This window comes from Hippopotamus amphibius, chromosome 3 (genome assembly GCF_030028045.1).
Source record: "Hippopotamus amphibius kiboko isolate mHipAmp2 chromosome 3, mHipAmp2.hap2, whole genome shotgun sequence".
NCBI lineage: Eukaryota > Metazoa > Chordata > Mammalia > Artiodactyla > Hippopotamidae > Hippopotamus > Hippopotamus amphibius.
Genome location: NC_080188.1, coordinates 129,041,739 through 129,067,593, shown reverse-complemented (window position 1 = coordinate 129,067,593; position 25,855 = coordinate 129,041,739).

Below are 25,855 nucleotides of genomic sequence, written 5' to 3'. Positions count from 1 at the left end.
GGGCCACATGGGGACTCCTTGGAGAGGCACCCAGGCTGGGGGAGTCACAGGGGCTCAGCTGGAGGGCGCCTGCCCTGGCCGTGATGCATGCCAGGGTCCCACTAAGGACAGCTGGTGACAAAGGCACAGCCAAGCAGGGGCTGGTCGTATCCTACCATCCCACCAAGCCTGAGGAGGAAACTTCAGAGTGAGCAGGAGGGTGGATCCTCGGAGGAAGGAGGGGACCGCAGAGCCAAGGAGCAGGAAGGGGCTGTAGATTGGATACGAGACTGCAGTTCTGATTTAGATCTGAGCAGAATCTCTACTCCCCAAGAACAAGAGTATTGTTAGTATGTAGAGGGGACATTAAGAGAACTACAGGGACAGACTTTGGGGCAAGAAGGAGGCCCCGCAGAGGAGGACTGAGAGACACCAGGAGAGCTAACTCAGAGGTAGGGCCCAGGCTCTGGCTTAAGCCTCAGACCTTTCCAATACTTCAAGTTGCCCTAGGAAAGCTGGGGTCTGGGCCTTTAAGTCTTAAAGGGCACCATGAGTTTTAAACCTGTAAGTTGGGGGCACTGCTGGGCTTGGGCACAGCTGGGCTTCAGCCCAGGTAGGGTGATGAATAAATGCAGCAGGAGGGAGAGGCAAGGGATCAAAGACACTGCAGACCAATGCCACCAGAAGAGGACTGCAGGGACCATTGGGGCTGGATACGGAGGGGCTCCACCAAGGAGGGGGCCTCCGGACTTGGCCCACTCTGCACCCCCACCCAGCTTCCTTGCCTTCCCAATGGTTTTCAGACTGTGCCCTAGACTCACCTGGAGTGCTTGTTAAAACAGGCGGTTGAACCTGCTCCCAAAGTTTCATCATTTTTTTCAGATTCTGTTGGCTACTCTCTTACCCATACCTTTCTACCTAGATTTTAGAGTCAGTTCCTTGATGCCTATGAAACAGCTTACTGGGCTTTTGATTGGACTCATGTTGAATCTACAGATCAAATCGGAAAGAACTGACATCTTGACAATATTGAGTCTTCCAATCCATGAACATGGAATACCTCTCCATCAACCCCCCGCCTTGAGTTTCTGATTCAGCAATCACGGGTGCCTGAGGCTTTGCATTTCTACCTCACGCCCAGGTGACCACACTTTGAGAACTGCTATCCTAGGGCTCCAAAGCCCTGCCTGGCTTGGGAGTTGAGGCCATTCTGAAGACTGGGAACCTTCTGGGTACCAGAAGGAGCTTTGGTTCCCATGCAAATCACAGCAGGCTGATTCTGCTGGGATTTGCATGCTAACAGCTGACTTTTTTAGATTTTTAACCTCCAGCAGATAAACAGTGGGTGCCAGGAATTCATAGGTGTGGAGGTTCAAGGAGATACAGCCGCTCGTGGGAAAGGGTATTTTCTTTAAGTATCTGATTCCTCAATTTCCTGGGTGAATTTCGTGCCTCTTGGGACTCTCTCCTCCCCCAATAAATACCTCTCAGGAAATCTCAGAAAATCAACCCCAGATCTAAAACTAGCAAGGCGTGGTGGTGGCCTCTGCTGACCCCAAGGTGATTCCAGCTGGATGGCCCAAGAAAGGGACTGAGCAGTCACAGGAATCCCTGGAGGACAAAACTTGATGCTGTGAACAGAGGACTGGCACACAGGACACCACACTTCCCTTCCCAGAGGAGATGAGGGCCAGCCTGGGGAAGGGCCAGGCTTCCCAGGTGGAAGGAACAGCCTGGGTGAGGCTCAGAGGCTGACAGCAGGCCTCCATTGGGCCACACATGTGGCTCTCTCGGTGGCTGCCCTCCTGTCTGCCTGAGACTCCAATCCCAGGTGTTCACTCAACCCACCCCCCTTCCCTTCCTCCCAGCTGGCCCTCCCAGGTGCCCTCTTGCTAGTGCCAGCCATGCAGAGCCTCAATCAGGGATACTCAGCAACGTGAGTGTGGGTCCCATGGGGTGGTGGCTCTGGCCCTTCTCCCTGGCCCGTAGGGTGGGAAGGCTTGGAAGGGGGGGCCTCAGTCTCCACTGGGGCGCCCTGTCAGCTCTGCCCACTTCCCAGTTTCCTCACAGGGCCAATCTAGAGCCTGCCCCGGAGAAGCAAGGACCCCAAGAGGGAGGGGCGCGTGGCCATGGCTCCAGAATGCAGGATGATTCACTGCCACTTGGGTTGTTATTGGGGTTGGGGTGTCTGATCAGGGCACACAGAGGGCCAGAGCTGTTTCCATGGACCCAGCCCCATGGGCCCCCAGAGGCCACAGCCTAGGACTTGCGGCCAGCAGAGGGGCCATCCTGGAAACCCTAGGTCCCTAACCCCACACTTTCTCCCTGCATGGGGGCCCTGGTGCCCCAAAGCCCAGCAGCACCTTTGGGTCCAGACCCCAATGCTGGGGGTGGAGGGGACCTGGTGAGATGTACAAGGCCTGGTCTGGAGCTACTGAAGACCCCATATCAGCACCCATATGGAGTCTTTCAAAAGTGGCGAAGAACTGCCCTTTGCTAAATGTCCACACACAGCCAGGAATCGAGTGACCAGGGGCCTGGGCTTCAAGTGGATGTGGGTTCAAATCCCAGCCATGCCACCCAACAGCCATGTGGCTCTGGGCTTCCCAGGGTCTTTCCCAGCTCTGGAAATTGAGGTCAGGACCTCTGCCCTGGGCTTCAGTGAGGGTCGCGGGGGATGCAGAAGCGCACACCTGTGTCAGGGCAAGCCCTGGAGCAAGTGAGCTAGGGGTGCAGTCAGTGCTATTGTGTTCCATGGTCCTCGGTACCCAACAGGGGAGCATCACAGAGGGGACGCTTGGGAAGTACATCAGAGGCATGACTCAGGTTTCCCAAAGCCGTGCAAATCCATGGCTGCTGCTGGCCCTTGAAGTGGGAATCTCCAGAATCCTCAGTGTGGCTTTGACCTGTCTGTGATCTGGCCCGAGGCCAGGTGGGTCCATCACAGAGTCCCCAGCACACACGCTGTTCAGCGTCAGCAGGTAGTGGGCGTTTGCCTCCAAGTGTCCTGCCTGCTTTGTCCCTGTTTCCCCAGCCCCGTCCCTCCCCTGGCCCGAGCCTGGAGTCCTCTCTGCAGACTGACTACTGTGCAACCAGACATCTGTATAGTCAGCTATGCCTGCCTTTCTTTTCTCTTTTTTCTTTTTTTTAAAATTTATTTATTTTTGGTTGCATTGGGTCTTCATTGCTGCACACGGCTTTCTCTAGTTGCAGCCAGTGGGCACTACTTTTCGTTGTGGCGCTAGGACTTCTCATTGCAGTGGCTTCTCTTGTTGTGAAGCTTGGGCTCTAGGCACGTGGGCTTCAGTAGTTGCAGCATGTGGGCTCAGTAGTTGTGGCGCAGGGGTTTAGTTGCTCCGTGGCACGCAGGATCTTCCCAGACCAGGACCAAATTCATGTCCCCTGCATTGGCAGGTGGATTCTTAACCACTGCGCCACAAGGGAAGTCCCTTGGCTGCCTTTCTAAAGGTCCCATGGACCAGGTGGTTTGAACAACAGAAACTTACTGTCTCCCAGTCCTGGAGGCTGGCATCCAAGACCCAGATGTGGGCAAGGCTGGTTCCTCCTGAGGCCTCTCTCCTCGGTGGTGTGTAGACGGCTGTCTCCTCCCTGTGTCCTCACAGGGTCATCCCTCTGTGTGTGTTTGTCCTGATCTCCTCTTCTTATAAAGACACTAGTCCTGTGGGATTAGGGCCCCACCATGGTGACCTCATTTTACCTTAATTATGTCTTTAAAGGCCTTTTCTCCAAATACAATCACATGCTGAAGTGCTGGGGGTTAGGACCTTAACATGGGGACATAACTCAGCCCATAACAGCATCAGTCTCCCAGAGCCTCTGTTAATGTGCACGTGTGTAACCAGAGGGGAGGCCCAGCTTCCCCTTGCCACAACTCACTTTAGATGAAAGGGACTCGGGACCAGTAGACTTTGCCTCACCTTCCCTCTTTTCTCCAGTAAGCAAAGTGTGGTGTCCCCAGGAAGCCTCAGGTTTGGATGCAGTGTTTCTGGTTGTACAACAGTCCCCTCTGGGGTCTGGAGCCTGGCCCAGCCAGGTTTGCAGCCAGTGAGGCCAGGATCCCAGTAAAGATGCACCCATGGGCGATGCTACCCGTGCTTTCTGGGTGGGATCCCCCTATCCATCCCATGGGGTCTGTGGGTTCCTCTCTGGGCAGCCCCCACATCTTGCTGGCAGGGTCAGGCATCGGTGAGCAGAGGGGAACAGTATGACGGTGCAGCACTCAGGAATGATGGTGGTCAGCAGAGGAGATCCAGACAGAGAGCCAGATGCATCCCCGTAACCATTCATTGTCTTGCCCTCAACTGGCCAAAGGCAGCAACTGCCAATACCTACTAATGGCAATTTCCCACCTTCGAATGGGATGTGCTTTTTAGGGTTTATTGATTTACATACAACTATTTGCCCCACACCAAGTGGCCCCAGTGAGTTCTTTACATCCACCTAGGCTGCTACTCTTACTGCTCCCCTCCCACCAAATCAATCTCTCTCTCTGTCTCTCTCTTTCTTTCTTACACACACACACACACACACACACACACACACACGCAAGCATGCACACGCACACTTGCAATTGATGAGTCCCTAATTGACTATTGAGTAGAAACAGAAGTTTAAAAATCTGTTACCACTTTGTGTAAAGTAAGAGTCACAAAGCTATGACTGAGGACCTGCATATAGTGGATGGATCAGCACAGAGCCTTTTGTGAAAACCTGGTGCTTTGTTTGCTTCCTTCCCTCTTCCTCTTTGGGGTTGGAACAGCTGGTATTCTCAAAGTTAGGGCTTGGTGATTCTCCTGGACCTCCTCCCTCCCTTCGTCTCCCACTTGCCCCAGCTCCTAGCTAAGCTAAGCTCCACTCCTAGTTCTGAGCTTAATATGTGCTTGATCAGCCCCAATTCAGCTATTACAACAACCCCCTTACCTCTGGCTAGTCTTCCCTCGTCCAACGTGTACCACACACCTGAGCAGCCATCGTGTTCTGTCCACAACAGAAATCAGACCAGACCCATGTGCTTGAAATCCTTCAGTGGGTCCCACTGCTTGCAGGATAAACTTCAGCTCCTTGGGCCAACTCAGGGTTTTTCCTGGTATGATTCTGGTTCCAGCTAAGATACTGACACCAATTCCAATGTGTGGGCAGTTCCCTCATGCCAAGCAATTCTTAGACTCAAGCTGGGATTCCGATAATTCAACTCAATGCTGACACTACCAACCTGGAGATGATAGCACAGACCTTACAGTTATGCACTCCATCCCACAAGAGCCCCTGACCCCATTTCAGATGTCAATAGCAAATCCAGCTCATAGCCTGCGCTTCTGACCGAATGGCTATAGTTTGGAGGTTACCACAACCCCCTCCTTGGGTTCGATTAATTTGTAGAGCAGTTCACAGAACTCAGAGAAGCATGTTACTTACTAGATCACAGGTTTATTATAAAAGGACATGACTCAGGGAGAGCCAGGTGGAAGAGAGGCACAGGGCGAGGTGTGGTGGGGGGGGCATGGATCTTCCACACCTCCTGAGCACCACTCTTCCCAAACCTGCACATGTCTACCAACCCGGAAGCTCCCAGAACCCCCTCCTTTTGGGGTTTTATGGAGGGTTCATTACACATGCACAACTGGTTAAATCATTGACTATTGGCGATGGATTCAACTGCCAGCCACTTCCCCCTCCCTGGAGGTGGGACAGAACATTGCCATCTCTGATCCTGTGTGTTTGGCTCCCCTGGCAACCAGCCTCCATCCTTAGGTAGTTTCCAAAAATCACCTTATTAACATAACAAAAGACAGCTTTATGCTCTCTTCACAGGAAATTCCAAGGGTTTTAGGGGCTCTGTATGAGAAATGGGACAAAGACCAAATATATATTTCTTATTAAAAGTCACAATATCACACCTGGCCAGACCTCAGCTCTGCCTAACCAGCCCCTTTGGGCAACCATGACCATCTCTGGTCTGGATGCATAATGTCCTCCAACTTCTCCAGCATGGAACACCCTGGCACAGGTACCCCTGTTTATAGATGGGGCATCATGGCCCACCGTGTCTTGTGCATTGGTGCCCCTACCAGTGCAAGCCTCTCTCAATTCATGAGGTTCAAAAGGTGCAAAGGATGCTCCCCAGACCCAGGGTGGTCAGTCAGTGTTTCTTATTCCCCAGGCTATCGTGGTTGATTCAGAAATGGGCATGTGACCCCAATCAAGTCAATCAGAGCCCATCCAGATATTAGAACCTTCTCAAAGGAAGACAGAAATGAGAAAGGAAGAAAATGAGATTGAGCTCTGATGATATCATTTGAGCCTCTGGATCCAGCCATTCCTGAAGCTGAAATCCCTGGGCTTCTCAACAATGCATAAGCCACTTACACTCAGAAAGATTCCTGTCCAATAACAGATATGAAATGTGCGTACAATTTCCTGGTCTTTGGAGAACAAGGGAAGTCTCTTGGCTAAGGGGCAGGCCTTGTGCTTCCATGAGCTTGGGTACCTAGGGTTCGCCCTTCGCCCAGTCATGCTACATTGACATGAAAGGACACAGTGCTTCTGAGGGGAACACCCACCAGCAGTGAGCCAAGGCCCATAGTCCCTCCACTGGACTTCCCAGGAAGAGAAGAACCTCTCGGTGACAGAATTCACAGAGTGACAAATGAGCAATGCCTGGAAAGGGGAATCTAGACAGTGTGGCACCATGGCCCACCCCAAAAGTGCCAGCACGGGAGTAAGGCTGGTTGGTGCTGTGACCATGCCAGCTCTTTCTATCGCCTTGGTTCAAGTCACCTCCCTGCCAAGGCACTGTTTCCCTCATCTCTAAAAGGAGTTTGGGTCTCACTGCGCTTGGCAGGGACCACATTCTACACCCAGCAGGATCCCATTTACACCCCTCCCTCCCAGACTCTTGCTGCACTTCCAGGGAACAGGGAGGGCAGAGCACACAGGAGTAGTTCCAGATAATAAGCGGGTCAAAGTGCCAAGTCACTTCCAGGCTAAGGCTGTGAAGAGCCTCATGTGTCCATTTTCCAGCAGAATCCTGAGATGAAGTAGCCTGGATACAGACTCAACACACGGAGGACAGCTGCCCTGAGAAGTCGGCCCCTTCACTTTGGATTCTGTGTGAGAGAAAATCAAATCTTTGTGGCACGAAGGCTTTGAGATGTGGAGGTTTTTTTGTTACTGCAGCAAAACCTAGCTTCTCCTGACTAACGCAGAAGAGATGGCAGATCCAGGGCACACACGCCACCATCGAGATACTGGCACCTGGATAGACATTACTAATCCATCTGGGCACTCTTTCCTCCCCAGCTCAGCACTTGCACAGGCAACCCATACCAGTGGATCTACAGACCATGAGATGTGATGAGATCCCTGCAGCTCACACACTTCCACGTGGGTGGTTGAATCATTTGGCCCCCTCGTTGGACACAAATGGTGGGACAAGGGAGGATCGGACGCCTTCCTGCCAGTCTGCGTTTGTGCTTGTCAAAGTGTTCCTTCCTCCCTGCCTGCCCTCCAAGGGATGCTGAGCTGGGGCTGCTGCCCCCGGTCCCTTCCCACTGCCCTTCCCCCATCACGAGCTCCGGGAGTGATTCCAACACTGGTGACGTTCTTTCCCCCCTGAGCTGCCACACGTAGAGCCAAGTTGGAGCTTGTTGCTCTGAAGGCACTGGGTGAGCTGGGCTGCCCCGAGTTCTCATTCTTTGTCAGGGTGTGCCCGGCCTCAGACCCAGGAGAGACAATTCACTTTCGGTGGGGGCCCTTCCAGAAGGAGCGCTGGGGCTGGAACAGGAGCCAGGTCCCAGGGGTCAGCTCCCACCCCACGTCTGGGACGAGGGAAGGGCAGTCCCAGGAAACAGGCTCCAAGAGGACGAACAGAGCAAACATGACTGCTGACAATGGCGCTTTGATCTGCCTAATGTCACAAGACAGCCAGGGACAAACGCCAGGCCCTGGGTGACTCCCGGTTCCCACAGGAGATGCCCTATGCAGGTATTCACACGGGGAGATTCTTGGCAGGCCTGGCCCCTGGGTCCGTGCCCATCACAGACACAGCGTGGCAATTAGGTTTTGGAAAATGGTGGGTGAGGCTTGTTTGGCCAAGGCTTCAGCCTCCGGCTCAGCATGAAGGTAGTATCAGAGGTGGGGAAGGAGGGAGAGAGGGAGGCCAACCCCAGCAGGAGTGGGTGCCCGCCTGGTGTGAATGAGGGTGAGCACGAGGAATTCCTGTGGTCGGGGCAGCCGGCCGGGCACAAAGGCTGGGCTGGCGCCCTTGACAATACACGCTCTGTCCCCAGCAGATGGTGACCTTCGCCAAAGCGCTGGGTGAATGGGCCACACCGCTCCCAGGTATGTCCAAGCCGCCAGCGCTGGAAACACATGAAGAGGCCGGGCGGTGGGGAGGGGTCACAGGACGTGCTATAACTCGGGTGCCCACAAGGGCCACTCTGGGGCTCGAGCCAGGCTTCGGGGTTGCTCGGGGCCCATCCTCCAGGCTGTCAGGACGCATTATCCCCACCTGTGCTCAGGAACAATGGCCTCACCTGTACCTTGCTCCCATCCCGTGGTGGATGAAATGGCCCGTGCCTCCTGCCAGCGGCTCTGGTTTCCCGGCCCGCTCCCCTGGGAAGGAAGTGGCAGGAAGTGCCCGGAGTCCAAATATTGGCTTGAGGGAAGAGACTTCCTGAGAGCTTCCTGATCTGGCCTCCAGACCACTTACTTCCAAGAAGAATCCTGTATGGATCACTGACCTCGGGCCCATCAACCTCTGTGTCCTCTGTCTTGGCCTCTGGGTGCTATGATACCAGCCCCGTGACGGAGCCCTGCACAGTTGTGCAGACACCGAGATGCGTTTGCGGGATACTATGTCACGCGTCACACAAAGACTCCTTTGTCGAATCCACACGAGCACCCCATGAGCAGCTGCCACCAGTGTCGCCTGTGTTTCACATTTGGGGCCCCAGCCGGTAACGGGCAGCCTTGTCTGTGAACCCAGATACCTGGTGTCTGTGGCCACCTTACTGCTCTGGTTTTCACCTCCAAACGCAGGGCCCTTTGGTGACGCCTAGAAGGGATTCCCTGGACACACCTTTCCTGTTTACATCCTTCCCACCGCCCACCCCCCTGAGGCAGGGACCCCTGCATCCAGGCTGCGTGACTGTTTGCTGAATCAGTAAGAAAGCAAGTGGGTGAAACAGGCACCATTTCTTGAGCTTTTCTCCAGGCCAGGCACATCCCAGATGCTTGCACGCATACCCTCAGCTTCCTTTCCCAGCATCCCAACGTGGGGATGCAGAATCGCCACCCCCATTTTACAGATGAGGAAATCAAGGGTGAGAGCAATTAGGCAGCTGGTCAAGGACCATCCAGCTCATCAGTGGTGGTGATGGATTTCTGCCTCTAGCATGGATGAAGGGAGGCGGGGGGACGGAGGTGGGGGGGAGGCGGGCCGGAAAGACGGGAGAAAGGACACTGCCTCAGTCGCAGGTATCGCCTCCAGCACGTGCTCCATAGCAGTGAAGGCGCATCCCCGTTCCCCCTGTGCTGGCCCACAGCAGCCATGCCTCCGGGACCCCCGCCTCCAGGGCGTCAAGGCCTGCACTGTGCTCTCGCGATGTCTTGGATCTGGCCAGTTTGAGGATTTTGAGGACCCCACTCAGAGATCTTAACAGCAGGTGGTGTTTCCAGTCCCGGGGTAGTATTCACAGAAGTGAGGCAAAGGAGGAGAAACAGGAAGCATCTTGCCAGAACCCCAGCACTGCTCAAAGCTATCGTGTGCAGACCGACGTGACCCTGCGCGTCCTCGACAGTAAAATATTTAGATAGCAGAGAGCAAGCTCGCTTGTCAACAACAGACCCTTTGTCCTGGGCGGAGGAGACAAGGGATGGATGGGAATTTGCATCTTTGAACGCATCCTCTGAGTCTGTGGATGGACGAGACTACCTGGCACTCGGCGCCCCCCACGTCTGGGCGACCCGGTGCAGGCGGGCGTCTGTGTGCCGGGCACTGGGCCAACGGGGGAGCCCCGGGAACGGATTAATGAAGCATTAATTTGCCCAGCAGGGCCCTTTCAGTGTCTGGGAAGCTCTCGCACCTTCTCGGAGGGGGCAGACTTGTTTCCTCGGGAGGAATGCCGTTACACAATCGGTCTGTCAAGAGGCCGCATTAAGAATCCGGGCGAGGTTGCTTCAGCTGCAGCCGGCTCCTTTGATTTACACTCTCCCCACGGGCAGACCCAGACCCCTGGCTCCCTGCTGCCCCGAGAAGGGACGAACCACCCGCAAGGGACCCCACACAGGAGCCAGAGAAAACACGGTGGGAATGCACGCCCCCCGACAGGCAGAGGGCTTACATCCTGAAGTCCCGTGGAACCCACACATGTCTTCTGGGCAGATCTAACACCCATTGTGCAGGTGGGCACAGTGGGCAGCACACAGCATATGGCCAGCAAGGAGCAGAGCAGAGATGACCAAGCCCACAGGACACACGCAGCGTGTTGCATAGTACAGGTGGGGACATGGCTGGGGGCTGGAGGGGCAGCTGATGTGCCAACACTGGAAAATAAGAAAACAAAAGATCAACGTAGAGAACAAACTAATGGTTATCAAGGGGGGAATGGGGGTGGGATGTATTGGGAGATTGGGATTGACACATAAACACTACTATGTATAAAATAGATAACCAATGCGAACCTGCTGTATAGCACAGGGAACTCTCGTCAGTGCTCTGTGGTGACCTAAATGGGAAGGAAATCTAAAAAAGAGTGGATATATGTATATGTAATATACCGAGTCACTTTGCTGTACAGCAGAAACTGACACAACATTGTAAAGCAACCAGACTCCAATAAAAATTAACTTAAAAGAAAAAAGATCAACCAGTTGCATCAGAATATAAAGGGAAGGAAAGGGAACCCAGCGGGCTGTTTCTAGGTTGAAGGAAGGAGCTTCCAACCTAACAGGCTGGAGACCCTTCAAAGATCCCAAGGGCTCAATCCACCTGCCTTGTCGAATAAGTGGAGGCTCTATGAGAGGATTCCCACATTATTCGATGATAAAAAGAAATGGTCCGGGTGTTTAGAGTAGTGAAATCACAAAGACAGGAGGTAGAATGGTGAGTGCCAGGGTCTGGAGGAGGGGAGAATGGGGAGTTAATATTTCGTGGGGCCAGTTTCCAGTTCACAAGATCAAGAGAGTCATGACGACAGTTGCCAGTGATCCTGCACACGGTGTGTCATGTATCTAAGGCCACCGAACGGCACACCTAAAAAAAGATTAAGATGGTAAGTTTTGTGTTATGTGTATTTTAACACAATGAAAAAAGAGAGGGGGGAAGAAAAATGCTTCTCTCCGTATAAAATAATCTTCGGAAGGCTGTTATTTCGAGAAAGTGTCAACATCGGTTGCCTCCAAGGAAGGGAAGCAGGTGGCTGGGGGATGGGAGTAAGGGGGGGACTTTGGTACCTTTTGAACTTTGCACCATATGAATACATGGCAGTCAAGAAAAATTCATTCGTTTTTTAGAGCGAAGAAGAAAAAGAGTTAGCAAGCCACAAAAAGACATAGAAGAACCAAAAATGCATATTGCTAAGTGAGAGAAGCCAGGCTGAAAAGGCTATATACTATCTGATTCAACTACATGACATTCTAGGAAAAGCGAAACTATGGAGACAGTAAAAAGGGGTTCAGAGCAGGGAGGGATGAACAGGGGGTGCCCAGAGGACTTCTAAGGCAATGAAACTATTCTGCAGAATGCTATAAATGTGGATAAAGGACATCACGCATTTTTCAAAATCCACAGAATGTACAACACAAAGTGTGAACCTTAATGTGAACTATGGGTTTCAGTTAAAAATAACATATTAAGGTTGCCTCTTCAAAAATATGGCCATCATCAAAAAGTCTACAGATAACAAATGCTGGAGGGTGTGGAGAAAAGGGAATCCTCCTACACTGTGGGTGGGAACGTAAACTGATGCAGCCGCTATGGAGACAGTGTGGAGGTTCTTTTAAAAAACTAAAAATAGAACTACCATATGATCCAGCAATCCCAGTCCTGGGTGTATATCCAGACAAAACTCTAAATCAAAAAGATACACACATCACAATATTCATAGCAGCATTATTTACAATTGCCAAGACATGGAAGCAACCTAAGTGTCCATCAGCAGATGAATTGGTAAAGAAGATGTGAGATATACAGCTTAGGCAGGACCCGCCCTGGGCTGAGTATTGATACCCAAAGCTCTCTCCTGACCCGATCACCTCTGTAGCCACAGCACCCAGCAAGAGTCTAGTATACAGTAGGTGCTGAAGAAGTATTTGTTAAATTTATGAATGTTAGGACTTCCCCGGTGGCGTGGTGGTTAAGAATCCGCCTGCCAATGCAGGGGACACGCATTTGATCCCTGGGCATTTGATCCCTGGGCCAGGAAGATCCCACATGCCGCTGAGCAACTAAGCCCGTGCACCGCAACTACTGAGCCTGTGCTCTAAAGCCCGTGAGCCACAACTATTGAGCCCATGTGCCACAACTACTGAAGCCCACGTACCTAGAGCCTGTGCTCCACAACGAGAAGCCACCGCAATGAGGAGCCCATTCACCACAACGAAGAGTAGCCCCTGCTCGCTGCAACTAGAGAAAGCCCGTGTGCAGCAACGAAGACCCAATGCAGCCAATAAATAAATAAATTTATAAAAATAAAAAATTAATGAATGTTTAGGGAATGATAAATCCAAGTAAGGCTAGGATGGGGGAGCAAGGTGGCCGAGGAGTGTGGGTAAGTGTGAGGGGGCTTTGGTGACCTTGAGGGGAGATGGAGGTGAGAGCTGGCATTGCTGAGCTTCCCACGTAGCAGTGGGCGGGCCTCGTTCCTGAGGTCTGCCAGGCAGCTGGGCACACAGGGAGGTCATATCTCTGCATCACAGATCAGAGACATGAGTGTTAGGGGTTTTAAAATCACATATCTATTTGAAAAGTTTGATTTCATATCTGTAAGCGTGGAGCTGGCGTGCAGGAGGAAAGATGGGGACGGGGATTCCAGAGTCTTGGGAAGAGCCCGCCAAGTCCCACCACAGTCCTTGGTCTCCTTGTCATGAAAGTGAATGGAGCAAGGTCCTCAGTGTTCCCTCTGCCAACCCAGGATTCGGGTGGAAAGGGGTTTTCCAACCAGGCTTTGCGATAGTCTTCACTGCAAACTTCAGATTTGAAAATCTCCACTGTGTGTTGCTTAAAGTGGAAGGAAAACCTGTTTCCTTAGTTTTATGAAAGGGATTCTAACTTTTCCTTGCATCTTCTGTACACTGGGAGCCACTTCCTTCCCATCTCACCTAAAGATCTCACAAACTTAAGGGGAAAAGTCATCAATAGCAGTAGCAGTTGTGTTCCATTTTAGAAGATCAATAAGTAGAATTTATTCAATTACAATGAATAAACGCCGCTATGTGCCTGGCGCTTCTGCCAGGGTTGGGGAAGTGCTGGTAGCATCGCGCAGGACGTACTCAGCCCCAAAGGAGGAAGAGGATGTCTGTCTGGCGCACAGCACAGGGAGGGTGGGAAGCTCAGCCTGTGAAGTGGGCTCGGGCGTAAGGGGAGGCTGGACACGTGAGCTGGAGGCAAACTCGGAAGAGCCTCAAACTCCAGGCTGAGTGAGATGAATCTTACACCAGAAGGAGTGAGATGCAGCAACATGGCAGACAAGAGGCAGGAAGGGCACCTCCCCTTCTGCACCCTGGAGCTAACGCCAAAGACAAGGCACCATGGAGGGCTTCCTGCTGGCCGTACGTAACCCAGCTTGGGGCCCTCAACACAGATTCCCCAGCTGAAGTGTGTCCCACAACATCCATTCTGTGGCTGCTGTCGGCAAGTGGCAAAGCATTGCGAATGTGAGAACTGCCAGAATAAGCCCCCATGCCTGGAACCAGCCCCTTACCTTCTCCAGACACATCACTGTGACCTGCCCCCTACCTTCCTGCCCTCATCAACTTCCACTCGGCCTCTTTCTCACTTTACTCCAGCCTCACTGGGCCCCTTCTATTCTTTTAACATGCCAAGCAAACTCCTGCCTCAGGGCCTTTGCACGTACTAAGGTTGCCTCAACCTGGAACACTATTTCCCAGACATCACAGGTCTCACTTTCAGACTTTTTTCAGGTCTCTGCTCAATGTCCCCTCATCAGTTCAGCCTGCCTTGACCACCCCCTCCCAACTGAAACAGCACCCACACCTACACCCAGGCACTCCCCATCCCCTCATCCTGCTTAATTTTCCTTCATAGCACCCACTTCTTCTTTTATTTCTTCACTGTGTGTCTTCCTCCAGGCAGAGGGCTCCAGGAGAGTGAGCCCTCAAAAAACAGCCATCGAATGAATGAATGAGCAGGGGATGCTTTCTGGGAATTCCTTCCACATGAACCCTGGCCCTGGGGAGAACCATTCATGGCAGGCAGATGCCTTGTCCAGGTGGCTGGCCCAGGGAAGGAAGGGCCAGTGCCAGGGCTGAGTGGGTTTCTCTTCAGGCCCACATGTTAGTTATCCACTGTGGCAGGACCAATTACCCCACCCATGATGGCTCAAAGCAATCATAAGCACTTGTCACCCTCATGGTTTCTGTGGGTCAGGAATGGGGGAGGGGCAAGGTTGAGCAGCGCCGTGTCTCCCGAGGCATCAGGCAGATGTTGGTGGGGCTCAGTACTCTGAAGGTTGGACCAGGGCTCAGGGATCTGCTTCCAAGGCTGGGAAGCTGGTGCTCCTGGTAAGAAGGCCTTGGCTCCTCTCCACAGGACATCTTGAGTGTCCTCATGTCACGGCAGTTGGTTGCATTCATGAGAGAAAAGTGGAAGCTACAGCACCCTTTATAACCTAGCCACACACTGTCATCTTTCCTTCACTCTATCCATCACCCAGACCAACCTTGATTCAGTGTGGAGGACACTGCACAAGGGTGTGAAATCTGGGAGGGGAGGGACAGCCCATCTGCTTAGAGGCTGTCCCTAGAGACTGAGGAAGAGGACCATCCCTTGGTCTGGAATATCCTTCTCCATCTCCCTCCAGCTGAACCCCCTGGGCTCCCTCAGGACCCAGAGTCAAAGTCTCTTCCCTTGGGAAGCCTTCCTTGGTCTAACTCCAGCTGAGTTAAGGCTCCTTGGATACCCATTTCACCAGCCTCAACCAGAATATGGATCCTGTTGTGTTGCAACTGTTTCTCCCCTGATCTTTCTTCAGAATGTAGCTGAAAAGACCATGTCTGATTCCCCTGTGTTCCCAGCATCCAGCAGCCAGAGCTGGTCACAGCATTATGTGTGGTTCATTGACCATGGATCAGATAGATGGATGGATGGGTGGGTAGGTGGATGGATGGATGGATGGGTGGGTGGGTGGATGGATGGAGTGATGGAGTGATAGATGGAGTGATGGATGGATAGAAGGGTGGATGGCTGGATGGATGGATGGATTGATGGAGTGATGGATGGATAGAAGGGTGGATGGCTGGATGGATGGATGGATTGATGGAGTGATGGATGGATAGAAGGATGGGTGGATGGGTGGATGTATGTATGGATGGATGGATGGAGTGATGGATGGATAGAAGGGTGGGAGGATGGGTGGGTGGGCGGATGGATGTATGGATGGATGGATGGATGGATGAATGGGTGGATTAATGGGTGGGTGAATGAGTGGGTGGATAGATGGGTGGATGGCTGTGTAAGTAGGTAGGTGGATATATGGATACCTGGATGGTATACAGATGGATATATAGATGGATAAGTGGCTGGCTTTTCCTATATTTCTCCTACAAAGTATAATAACCACTTGGGACTTTTTGAAATCCCAAGCCAAGAGGGGCCTTAAAGTTTATCTACAGACATATCCCCAGAGACAGCAAGGCCAAAAAAACATATTGAACAAGTCTGGATTCTAAGTGCTGGTGAGAAGAGTTCCTTACTCTTGGCATGAACTGCCCCCTGGCAGTGATTCCTCTCCCTCTCATGACCTGTACATGGGGATCTACCCACAAAGGTGCACACGCAAGCCCCAGACAGCAGGGCATCTGCCATCATAAAGCAGCCTGCATACCCTCATTCTCACTGGGGGCTGGCCAGCTCTCATTGGGAATAGTAACACCACACAAAGCCAGCTTCCTCTGGCATCTGGTGCTGGGATGGGCCAGGGTAGGACTTGGAGATCCCGGGAAAGGGGCAGGGGGAGGGTATCTTGGAGCCCTGCTCACCTGCTCCTGCCATCTGGTCTGACCCGGATCTCAGAGCCCTGCCCCCACCCTGTCTGCCTCCCTCACTTCATGTTTCACCAGAGGTCTCCGTGGGGACCCAAGATGCCCACAAACCCTGGGATCTGGGAATCGAATACCTGCAACAGCTTTTGTTCCTTTTAGGAGGATGGGAGATATGCTTCTAGGTGGGTCTCCTTGTGGGATGGGCAGTAACACAAAGCCTGCGTCTCCACCCAGAGCCTGAGCGAGAGGAGGAGAGAAACTCGTCTCAGCAAAAGGCAAGGCTGGTGGGTGGGTGGGTCCAGACTTCCAGGGCCCGAAGCTCTTGCAATCCAGAGGCCCATTTAAGAAAAAGCACACCACATTACAAATACAAATTTAGTCCAAAAATAGTCATTTGGAATGAGAAAGAAATTACAACAAATGGCACATTTTATAAACATCACCAAATGCAGAAAAATAGCATATAATGGCATGATTAACTGGCTGCTTGACCCGCCCCTGTTGCACTTGTTTTCCTACATGTTTTTAGGGCTGCATTCTTATTGGTTGCCTCTTTGCAGGACAGTGATTTTGTAATATGATTTTCTACTTCGAAAATGAAAGAGCCATCCTCAGCACATTTGAATGAGATTTGTTTATTATTAAGGCTAAATTGAAAATGTCCCCTGCAGTTTCTTGTGTGTGTGTGTATGGGGGGTGGGGAGCATGCATCTGACTGGGGGAACTCTAGCCCTTCAATGTTACTCACGACCCCAGTGACTGGGTAGTAGTCAGGCCAGTTCAGGCAAGTCCTTGCCACCTCTGGTCCCAGAAGGAACAGGTGGCCTTGAATCCTGGTCATTGCAGCCCTGAGCTGGAATCTCCATGAGGTCCACCTGGGGCAGGTTGTCCTGAGGGCCAGCCCCCAGCCCAGAAACAAGACCCAAGGGTGGGGGGTGACTTGTAGGCTGGGGCAGAGAAGGCTGTGCCGAACCCGGGGAGGGTCCAAGGTAAGTGAAGGGTCTGGTGCTTAAACTTCATGATCTTCACTGACAATGTGGTGGTGGCTCCTGCAAACGTCCAGGGGCTTGTCTCCCAAAGGCACCTCCAGCCTCCCTCTACAACCAGGCCCACAGGCCAGGTCAGGGAGTCAGACGGATGCCTCACACCGAGGAAGCAGCCTGCATGTACGTGGGAGGGAGGACAGAGAGGGGACAGATGAAAAAACATCCCGAGGAGGGATGTGGCCATGCCCACAGGCACTGGGATTTAGAGAACTGTCAAGCATTGCCCTAATGCAGGCTTCTAAAACCTGCAATTCCAGACATCCCCACGTGGAGGTGCCCAGTCCTATGGTTGGAGACATAGAGACCTCACTGCATAGCAAGTGTCTCTCCTGGGTCTCTAAGGGAATCCGGGGTTGGGGGAAGGGGCAGCCCCCAACCCCAACAGCCTTACTGAGCACAAGGGAGGGGATTTTCACCAAGTAGGGGAACCAGTAAAAGTCTCAGTTTCATGGGCACAGGAGAAGCTGCCCAGCCTTGAACCCTCGACATCAGCCCCCATCCTACCCCCACCACACACACAGACCCCACAAATTCTACCACTGAGGGAAGAAGCCAAATGCCTGGGCCAAGCCCAGGTGTGGCCCTACCTCCAAGGGAAGGATGGTGCCCTTGGGAGTGTGAGAACCAGGCATGGAGAGCCCACCACGAGGGGGAGCCCTGGGGGTCTCATCTTTGCTTGACCATTTACTCGCCCAGGTGTTTCCAGAAAGTCACCCCCTCCCCCTGCACCTCTGTCCCTTCATCTATAAAATAAGACAACATCTCTGAGTCCCATCCAGCCCCACGGAGCCAGGACAGAGGTGATCTTAGCAGGAAGACAGCTGTGAACCCACCGCGCTAAACTCAGGCTGTGCCCTGTCTGGGATTCCAGGTCCCTGGTACAGCCCTATCCTTATCCAGTAACTTATGTGCCCAGACCCTGTGGTCTGTTTACACTAGGCCACTTCCAAAGCCAGGTTCATTGTTTCCCATGCACTGGAAATGCCCTTCAGCCTCACCCACCCCCACCTGGCCTTAGAGACACAGGGCCCCTCCTCTGAGAGGACTGTCTTTGCAACTGTGCCTGAAGGGACCCCCAGCCTCAGTTTCCCCACTGAGATGTGTGGTAATGAGATCCTGGTGGGGTGGCCCCAGGTGAGTCAAAGAGATTGCGTGTGGAAGAACAGGGCCCACATCATCCCACAAATAAGAGGGAGTAAGATGCTTACAAGCTCTTTATCCCTTTTGAACAATAGCTACAAGCTGTCAGCTCATCCTGGGGCAAACCTGCCTCCCGTGGGAGCACATCAGCAGCGTCTCTGTCAGCATTCGTCACACCTGCCTCTGAATCCCTTCTCTGACCCCAGAGCTTCCACTGTCCCCACTGTAACTTAACAATCCGTGCTGTCCTGGAGTCCAGCGGACATGTCTCTTGTGTCTGAGACTCAGGTGTTCACCCTCACGTGTCTCCAGCACTTCAGGGCGGCTCCCCAAGGCTGAGCCTCCCGTGGGGCCTCTCAGGGTTTCCCCGTGCAGGTCAGGAGGTGCTTGCAGATTTAAATACCCTTTGAGGTTTGGGAAACCCAACAGAGGAATCTGTCCCCTCCTGATTTAGTGGGACAGATGAAGTGTGTCACTTGCAGACATGTGGATGGTTTCCAGGGCTAACCTGAGCCAGCAGAGGGTGGGAGGAAGGGGCGGGCAGGAGCAGATCGGGTGACCCGGGAGAGGATACCCTCCCCATCCACCACCTCCCAACTGTGGTGTGGGGGCAGGGCACCAGATGGGGCCCAATGAACACCACACTTGGGTGGGACTGCTGCCTTTGATATTCAATTCCCCTGCTCAGGCAAGCTCAGTTTCCCTTTTTGCCCCATCTCACCCATATGCCAAGCAGAAGGCTGTGAGGTTTTCTTTTTTAAGAAAATTCCTAAATCTCTTTCAATTATACTCACTCTCCCAGCATCGAAGACATGGGCTTTACAATAACTTTTTTTTTTCCTTTTTTAACAATAGGTACAAGCTGCCAACTAATTCTAAGGCAAACCTACCTCCCATAGTTTCTGGAAAATTCACTTCAGTGTCAAAAGGGAAAAATGTATCCTCTGACATGGTTGGTTGAGTGGGTTCCTAATCAATCCAATTTAAATGTAAAACAGCCTAGATCAATCCAGTTATTTGTGTAAAGGAGGAGCCCCTTGTGGGAAGCTAGAGTCTCCTTCTCAGCCCATAGTGTCAGTTCAAGGTCACCCTCTTTCCCCACAGCTGCAGCTGCCCTGTGGACAGGAGAGCTGGAAAGTCTGGTGGGAGGGACTCAGGCACTTCATACCCTCTCCCGGAGTCTCAGCATCCTCATATGTGAAAAGGAAGGCATTCTCCCTGCTGACCGGAGAGGACTGATGTAAGATGAGGAATGAGAGGGAGACACACTCTGGGGCCCTGAAAATATGTGACATGGGACATGTGGTGGCAATTTTGAGTCAGAGGAAACTATTTAGTCACACTCAGAATTCTGCCTGGATACTGTCAGACTGGATGAAAGACCAAGACCTAACTCCAGGCTATATACAAGAAACCCACTTTAGATATACATACACAAATAGGTTTAAACTAGAGAGATGGGTAAAAGATATAAAGAGGGACATTTCACAGTGCTAAAAAAGTCACTTACCCAAGATGTGATCATCTAAATGTGTGTACTGAGTAAGAGAGGTTCAACACACACTAAGCAAAACTGGACAGAACTGAAAACAGAAATGGACACAGACAATTACAGTTGAAGATTTCAACACTCCTCTCTCATTAATTGGTGGATCAGGTAGACAGACAACCAAGGGGAACACAGGGGACTTAAACAACTCTATCAACCAACTTGACCAAACTAAACTTCTAGGGATGAAAAAAAAGAATCTGAAATAAGATATTCATTGGATGGAATGAACAACTCATTATAGACACTCTAGAAGAAAAGACTGGGGAACATGAAGACATAGCAATGGAAACGATCTAAAGGGAAATACAAAGAGAAAAAAAAAGATTGAAAAAACCGAGTGTCAGAGACCTGCAGGACAGTATCTGGTGACCTATTGCATGTATAATTGGAGGCCCAAGGCTCAAGCAGAGAGAGCTAGGAGGGTGGTAGCCACTCTCCATGGGCCCCAATGATCCCCATCTCTTGGGATCCATGCCCCTGGCATCTGCCTCCCACCCTGAACTGGGCTGACATGTGTAACCAATCATACATTGCAAGAACGATGCTGTGTGACTTCTGAGGTAAAGTCATAAAAGACTTTGTGGCTTCTGATTTATTCTCTCTTGGACCACGAACTCTGGGGGAAACCAGCTGCCATGTCATGAAAGCACTCAAGCATTATATCTTCCTTATGAGTGCTCCTTTACTATTTACTAAATTTATTAAAGATTGACATATTTATTTAGCACTATTATTACAAAATATGCCTCTTTATCTCAGCATTACACTTTATCTTAAAGCCCATTTTATTTCATTAATACAACCACTTCAGCCTTCTTATGCTTATTGTTTGCTTGGTTTATTATTTTTCCATTTATTTACTCTCAAACTATCTGTGTCTTTATATTAAAGTGTGTCTCTTGTCCAGAGCAGGTTGGATTTTGCTTCTTTTTTTAAAATGCGGTATTTAATTCATTAGCATATATACAATTTTTGTGTAGTTGGATTTAGGTCTATTTGTCTTCTCTGTCTTATTTTCTCCTGTGTTCCTCCTTCCCTGCTTATTTTGTTTTTAATTGACTATCTTCTGGATTTCTATTTATCTATTGACCTTTGACTATACCTATTTGCCCTTATTCACTGATAAATCATCTTCTTCTAAGAAAATCAGAGCGATTCAATGACATTCCTAGTCACCAACAGCAATCATAAAAATTAACTTTAAAAAGATAACAGGGGCTTCCTAGGTGGCGCAGTGGTTAAGAATCCACCTGCCAATGCAGGGGACACAGGTTCGATCCCTGCTCCAGGAAGATCCCACATGCCTCAGAGCAACTAAGCCCGTGAGCCACAACTACTGACCCTGTGCTCTAGAGCCCGTGAGCCACAACTATGGAGCCCATGTGCCACAACTACTGAAGCCCATGCACCTACAGCCCATGCTCCACAACAAGAGAAACTACAGCAATGAGGAGCCTGCCCACCACAACAAAGAGTAGCCCCTGCTCCCTGCAAGTAGAGAAAGCCCACGCATAGCAATGAAGACCCAACACAGCCAATAAATAAATAAACTTATTTTTAAAAGATAACATTTAAAATAGTATCAAATAATGAACAGCACCTACAAACAAGTCTAACAAAAGACAAGTAAGACTTTTGGGGAAAATTACAAATCTTCATTGCAAGATGTAAATTAAGCTCTAAATAAATTACAAGGTGTGCCACATTCACAGGTAGGCAAACTCAACAGTGTCAAGATGACAATTCTACTCAAATCAATTATGAAATCAAGGCAATTCTAATAAAAATCCCTGTAGGCTATTTTATGAAACTTGCCAAAGTGATCTGAAAACCTATGTGGAAGAGTAAGGTGCTAAAAACAGGAAGACAGTCTTGAGGGAAGACAAGGAAGAGGTAAGGTAGGAAGAAGGCGGCAAGGAAGAGTTGTATCTGAGATGAGGAGTCACAGTAAAGGTATTGTAATTAAAACTGCGTGTTATTGGTGTGGGAATAAATAGATTGATGAGACAGAATAGAGACACAAACTTTATGGAAAGAACATATAAGGATAAATATTTTAAAAAAAGAAAAGCAAAGAAAAACTATTCAGTACACAGATCTGGGACAATTGGCCTCAGAAATGAAAGCAAGATCAAATCCCATCTTCTCCTCATACCTACAAAAAATAAATAAATTTCATTTAATAGGAGACCTAAATATACAAAGATAACCTATACAATTAAAAAAAAAAAACCTAGGAGAATGTCCTCATGACCCTGAGATGAGATGTGTTAAACCAATACAGAAAGCGCAATTAACACAAGATCAATAAACTTAACTAGGTCAGAAGTAAAAAAAAAACCTGAGTATGACAAAAGATACCACAGGAAAAACGAAACGACCACCTGAAGATAGGGAAAAGATGTATGCAATGCTTATGCTTGACAAAGGTTGTGTATCCAGAATATGTAAAGAACTTCTACAAATCAATAGGTGAAAAAAATGGGTAAAGGATACAAAGGATCAAGATACCGAGAAAGAATCTGAAATAGGCATCACACCTCACTGGCAATTAAGATGAAAATGAAAGCAGTTAGTGATGGCATGTTGTATCCATCAGACTGGCAAAAAAAAAAAAAAAAGAAAAAAAGGAGGAGGAGGAGGGGGAGAAGGAGAAGGAGAAGAAGTCTGACAGTGGCAAATGATGGGAGGTTGGGATCCCACCACATCTGTGTTTGGGGCAGGAAGTACGGGGAAAGGGCAGAAGGGACCACTTAGCTGTTAAGGAATTTCCCCAGGAGCCTCTTCCAATAACCCCCATCATATGTCACTGGCCGCTGTTGTGTCACGTATTCAGCACATTGGTAAAGAAGCCTGGGTCCGTGTTTGCCCAAATCATGGTTTTGACAGTACGAAAGATGGGGGGGATTGGTCTCTGCCACACTCCACGATGCTCTTTCTACTGGACTAGTCCATGGTCAGAGGCCCAGGGTTCAAAAGCAGCTGCTGAAACCACTAACGCTTTTGCCTGTGCCCCTCATCCTAGGTAGAGCCACCATCCCAGGCACACATGGCCCTCAGATCTGTGGCAGTCCCCAGACCAAACCCCCACTTGCAGAACACTACACCCCTTCCAGCTGACAGTCTTCCCTCAGAGAAACGCCAGGGAGTCATCCACAGCCCATCACAGCTGCAGCAAACAGGAGGCAGCAGGGTGGCCACGGTGACAGAATCTCAGGCTGAAGCAGAGACAGACACGCAGGGAAAGAGCCTGGGTTCCCGCCTCTGAGCCACCACCTGCCACCAGGACTCTTAGGTCTGTGGGACAAGGATGATGCCCTTGGTTAGAGATGTAGCCGGTGCCCATTGGTCTGGCTATCCAGCGTCCACTCCCCCCTCTTCCGGGCACCAGCACCTAATGTTCCCCCAGGGATGGCTCCCCTACCCCACAGTCCCCTCTGGGTGTGAATTCACTGGCCAGAGGTGGGCACACGACCCAGGTCTGGGATCGCTCAGGGCTGGTCAGGTGGCCCAATCCCAGCCAATGAGGCTCTTGCTGGGAATGCGGGCAAGGGACTCTCGCTCAGTGCTGCTAGACAGGAACCTGAAGGGGCCTGAGGCTGCAGCCACTGCTGCCAGCCTGTGACCACCAGAAGGGAGCGTGGGGATGGCAGCCCCCGAGGATGGGGAGACAGTGCAGCTGGGTCCTGGGACGGTGGCGCCTAGAGCAAGCCACTCCTCCATCCCAGGGCTTCCTGTGCCAGCCTGTGCCGCATCCACCCGGGGTTCGGTTTCCGGCCTCTTGCAAACAAGACTGGCAAGTAGCAGGAGGCCAGAAGTCCAGGGGGATTGGTGGGCTGTGCAGGGCGGTTGGTGCCAGAGCCTGGCGGCCCCGGCCCAGCCCGCTCATCCCAGGCGAACACGGGCCCTCCGCAGGGCAGCCAGGCCGGTCCCCTCCCTCGACCAGGACCAGGACCACTGTGTGATGGGTTTAATTTATTGTAGGAAACCCTTAAAGGCGCAGGAGCTTTGGAGAGCCCGTGACAATAGACATAAAGCACGCATTTAACCCGTCTGAATGGAGGCTAGATTTACTGTCTGGGCCAGACGGGATTTTTGTCCCCAAGTCATCTCGGAGTACATTGGTCGCTAAAGATCTCAACAGAAGACGAAGACGGGACAAAAGAAGTAAATTTTAAAAGGAACTCTGTCAAGGAGTTTTAGATGTTCGGCAGATAGAAGCCGCGGCTGCCCTCGCCGAAATGACTGTCGCATTTGCCGAGCCCGATTATGGATCAGAGGAAGATGCTAATGAAGGAGTTTAAATGCACGTTTGATGGACCCCGGAGAATGGGGCCAATTTCATACAAGCCTGCAGCAAGGTTAAGGAATCAAAGAAGGTAGCCGTCAGATTTGCTGCCGGGGACAAGGCTCCATTGTCTGGGCCCCCTTTCTCAGCCGGGAAGCGTGTTTTGAACTACAGTGTTCACCAACGTGTACATCCCAGTCCGGCCGACAGGGCCTGCAAAATTTATGACCAGGAACAAACCTCTTAGAGGGGAAAAGAAAACAGCTCCTACCAGCTGGGGAAGGGCTGTTTATGAGGGCCCTGCCGAGCTGCATTAAGCGGTCTGGGCTTTGCCGGGGCTCCGTGGGGGGTGGGCGGCATTTGCAAAGCCAGAGACCTAGCCTTGCAGATGGAAGGGGTCTTGCCTTTCCTGAACAATCACAGGAGGACAGAGGCTCCCTCTGAGGCCTCCTGACCGGTTTCAATATGGCTTCTTTCAGTTTTGTCTCCTTAAGACAATCCGAATCTGGGCCCCCTGCAGCTGAGCTCGCCTGCCAGCCCCAGGGCCAGTGTTCACAGGCTGGGGAGCTTGAGAAACTTGCAGACACCCAGCTGGGCGGGCGGCGACGCTGTTGGTGGGACTGACATTTATGAACTGGCTCCCCCAACCTGAAGGTGGGGGGCCCTCTCTAAACGTCCGTGGCAGCCACCAACCCCACGCTCAAGACCCTTGACCCAGGGCCCCAAGTCCCATGCTCTCCTGCACATACCTGGCCCTCACACAGCTCCCCTTCCAGAAGCAGACGCTGGAGTGGGCGTTCTGGCTTTGGACACGCCCCCAACCCTCGCGGATGTGTGCTGTCCCACCTGGTCGCCACCGTCAGGTGCTCCCAGGTGGGGCCTGTGTGCTCCATGCCAGCTGGGGTTTTCCCGCCCACACGTGTGCTCCACTCCCTCCTGTTCCCCAACCTCGGTCTAAGCTGTCGCCTCTGCCTAGAACAGTGCTACTCAAAGTGTGGGCCCTGGACCAGCAGCATCAATGTCACTGGGAGTTTGTGAGACTTGCACATTCCTGGGCCCACCTCCCACCTACTGAATCAGAACCTCTTGTTGGGAGGGAGAGGGGGCACGGATGCCCAGGGATGTGTTTCAAGCTCTCCAGATGATTCTTGTGAATACTGAAATCTGAGAGGCCCCTCCTGCTCCACCAAGGTTCATTCTCTCTCCCTCTCTCTCTCTGTTTGAAGCCATTTGTAGCTCATGTCAGGCCCTGGAGGAGCAGGTGGTATTGTGGAACTTTCCCAGGAAGAACAGGCAGCAGGAGGAGGGGTCCCTTCACCCTTCCACTCAGGGTCTTCCCAGGCTTGTGAGTGTCTGGAAATGTGGGGAGATCTGCTTCTCTGGGAATTCGGCTTGGGAGGCTGTAGTAATGTCCCAGGGCTGCTGAAACAAATCACCACAAATGGGATGGCTTACTCCGACAGGAATTCATTCCCTTCCAGTCCTGGAAGCCAGAGCCCTAAACCAAGGTGGGGGCAGGGCCTCGCTCCCTCTGGAATCTGTTCATACCTCTTTCCCAGCTTCCGGGGGCTGCCGGCGTCCCGGGCATCCTTGGCTTGTAGATGCTTC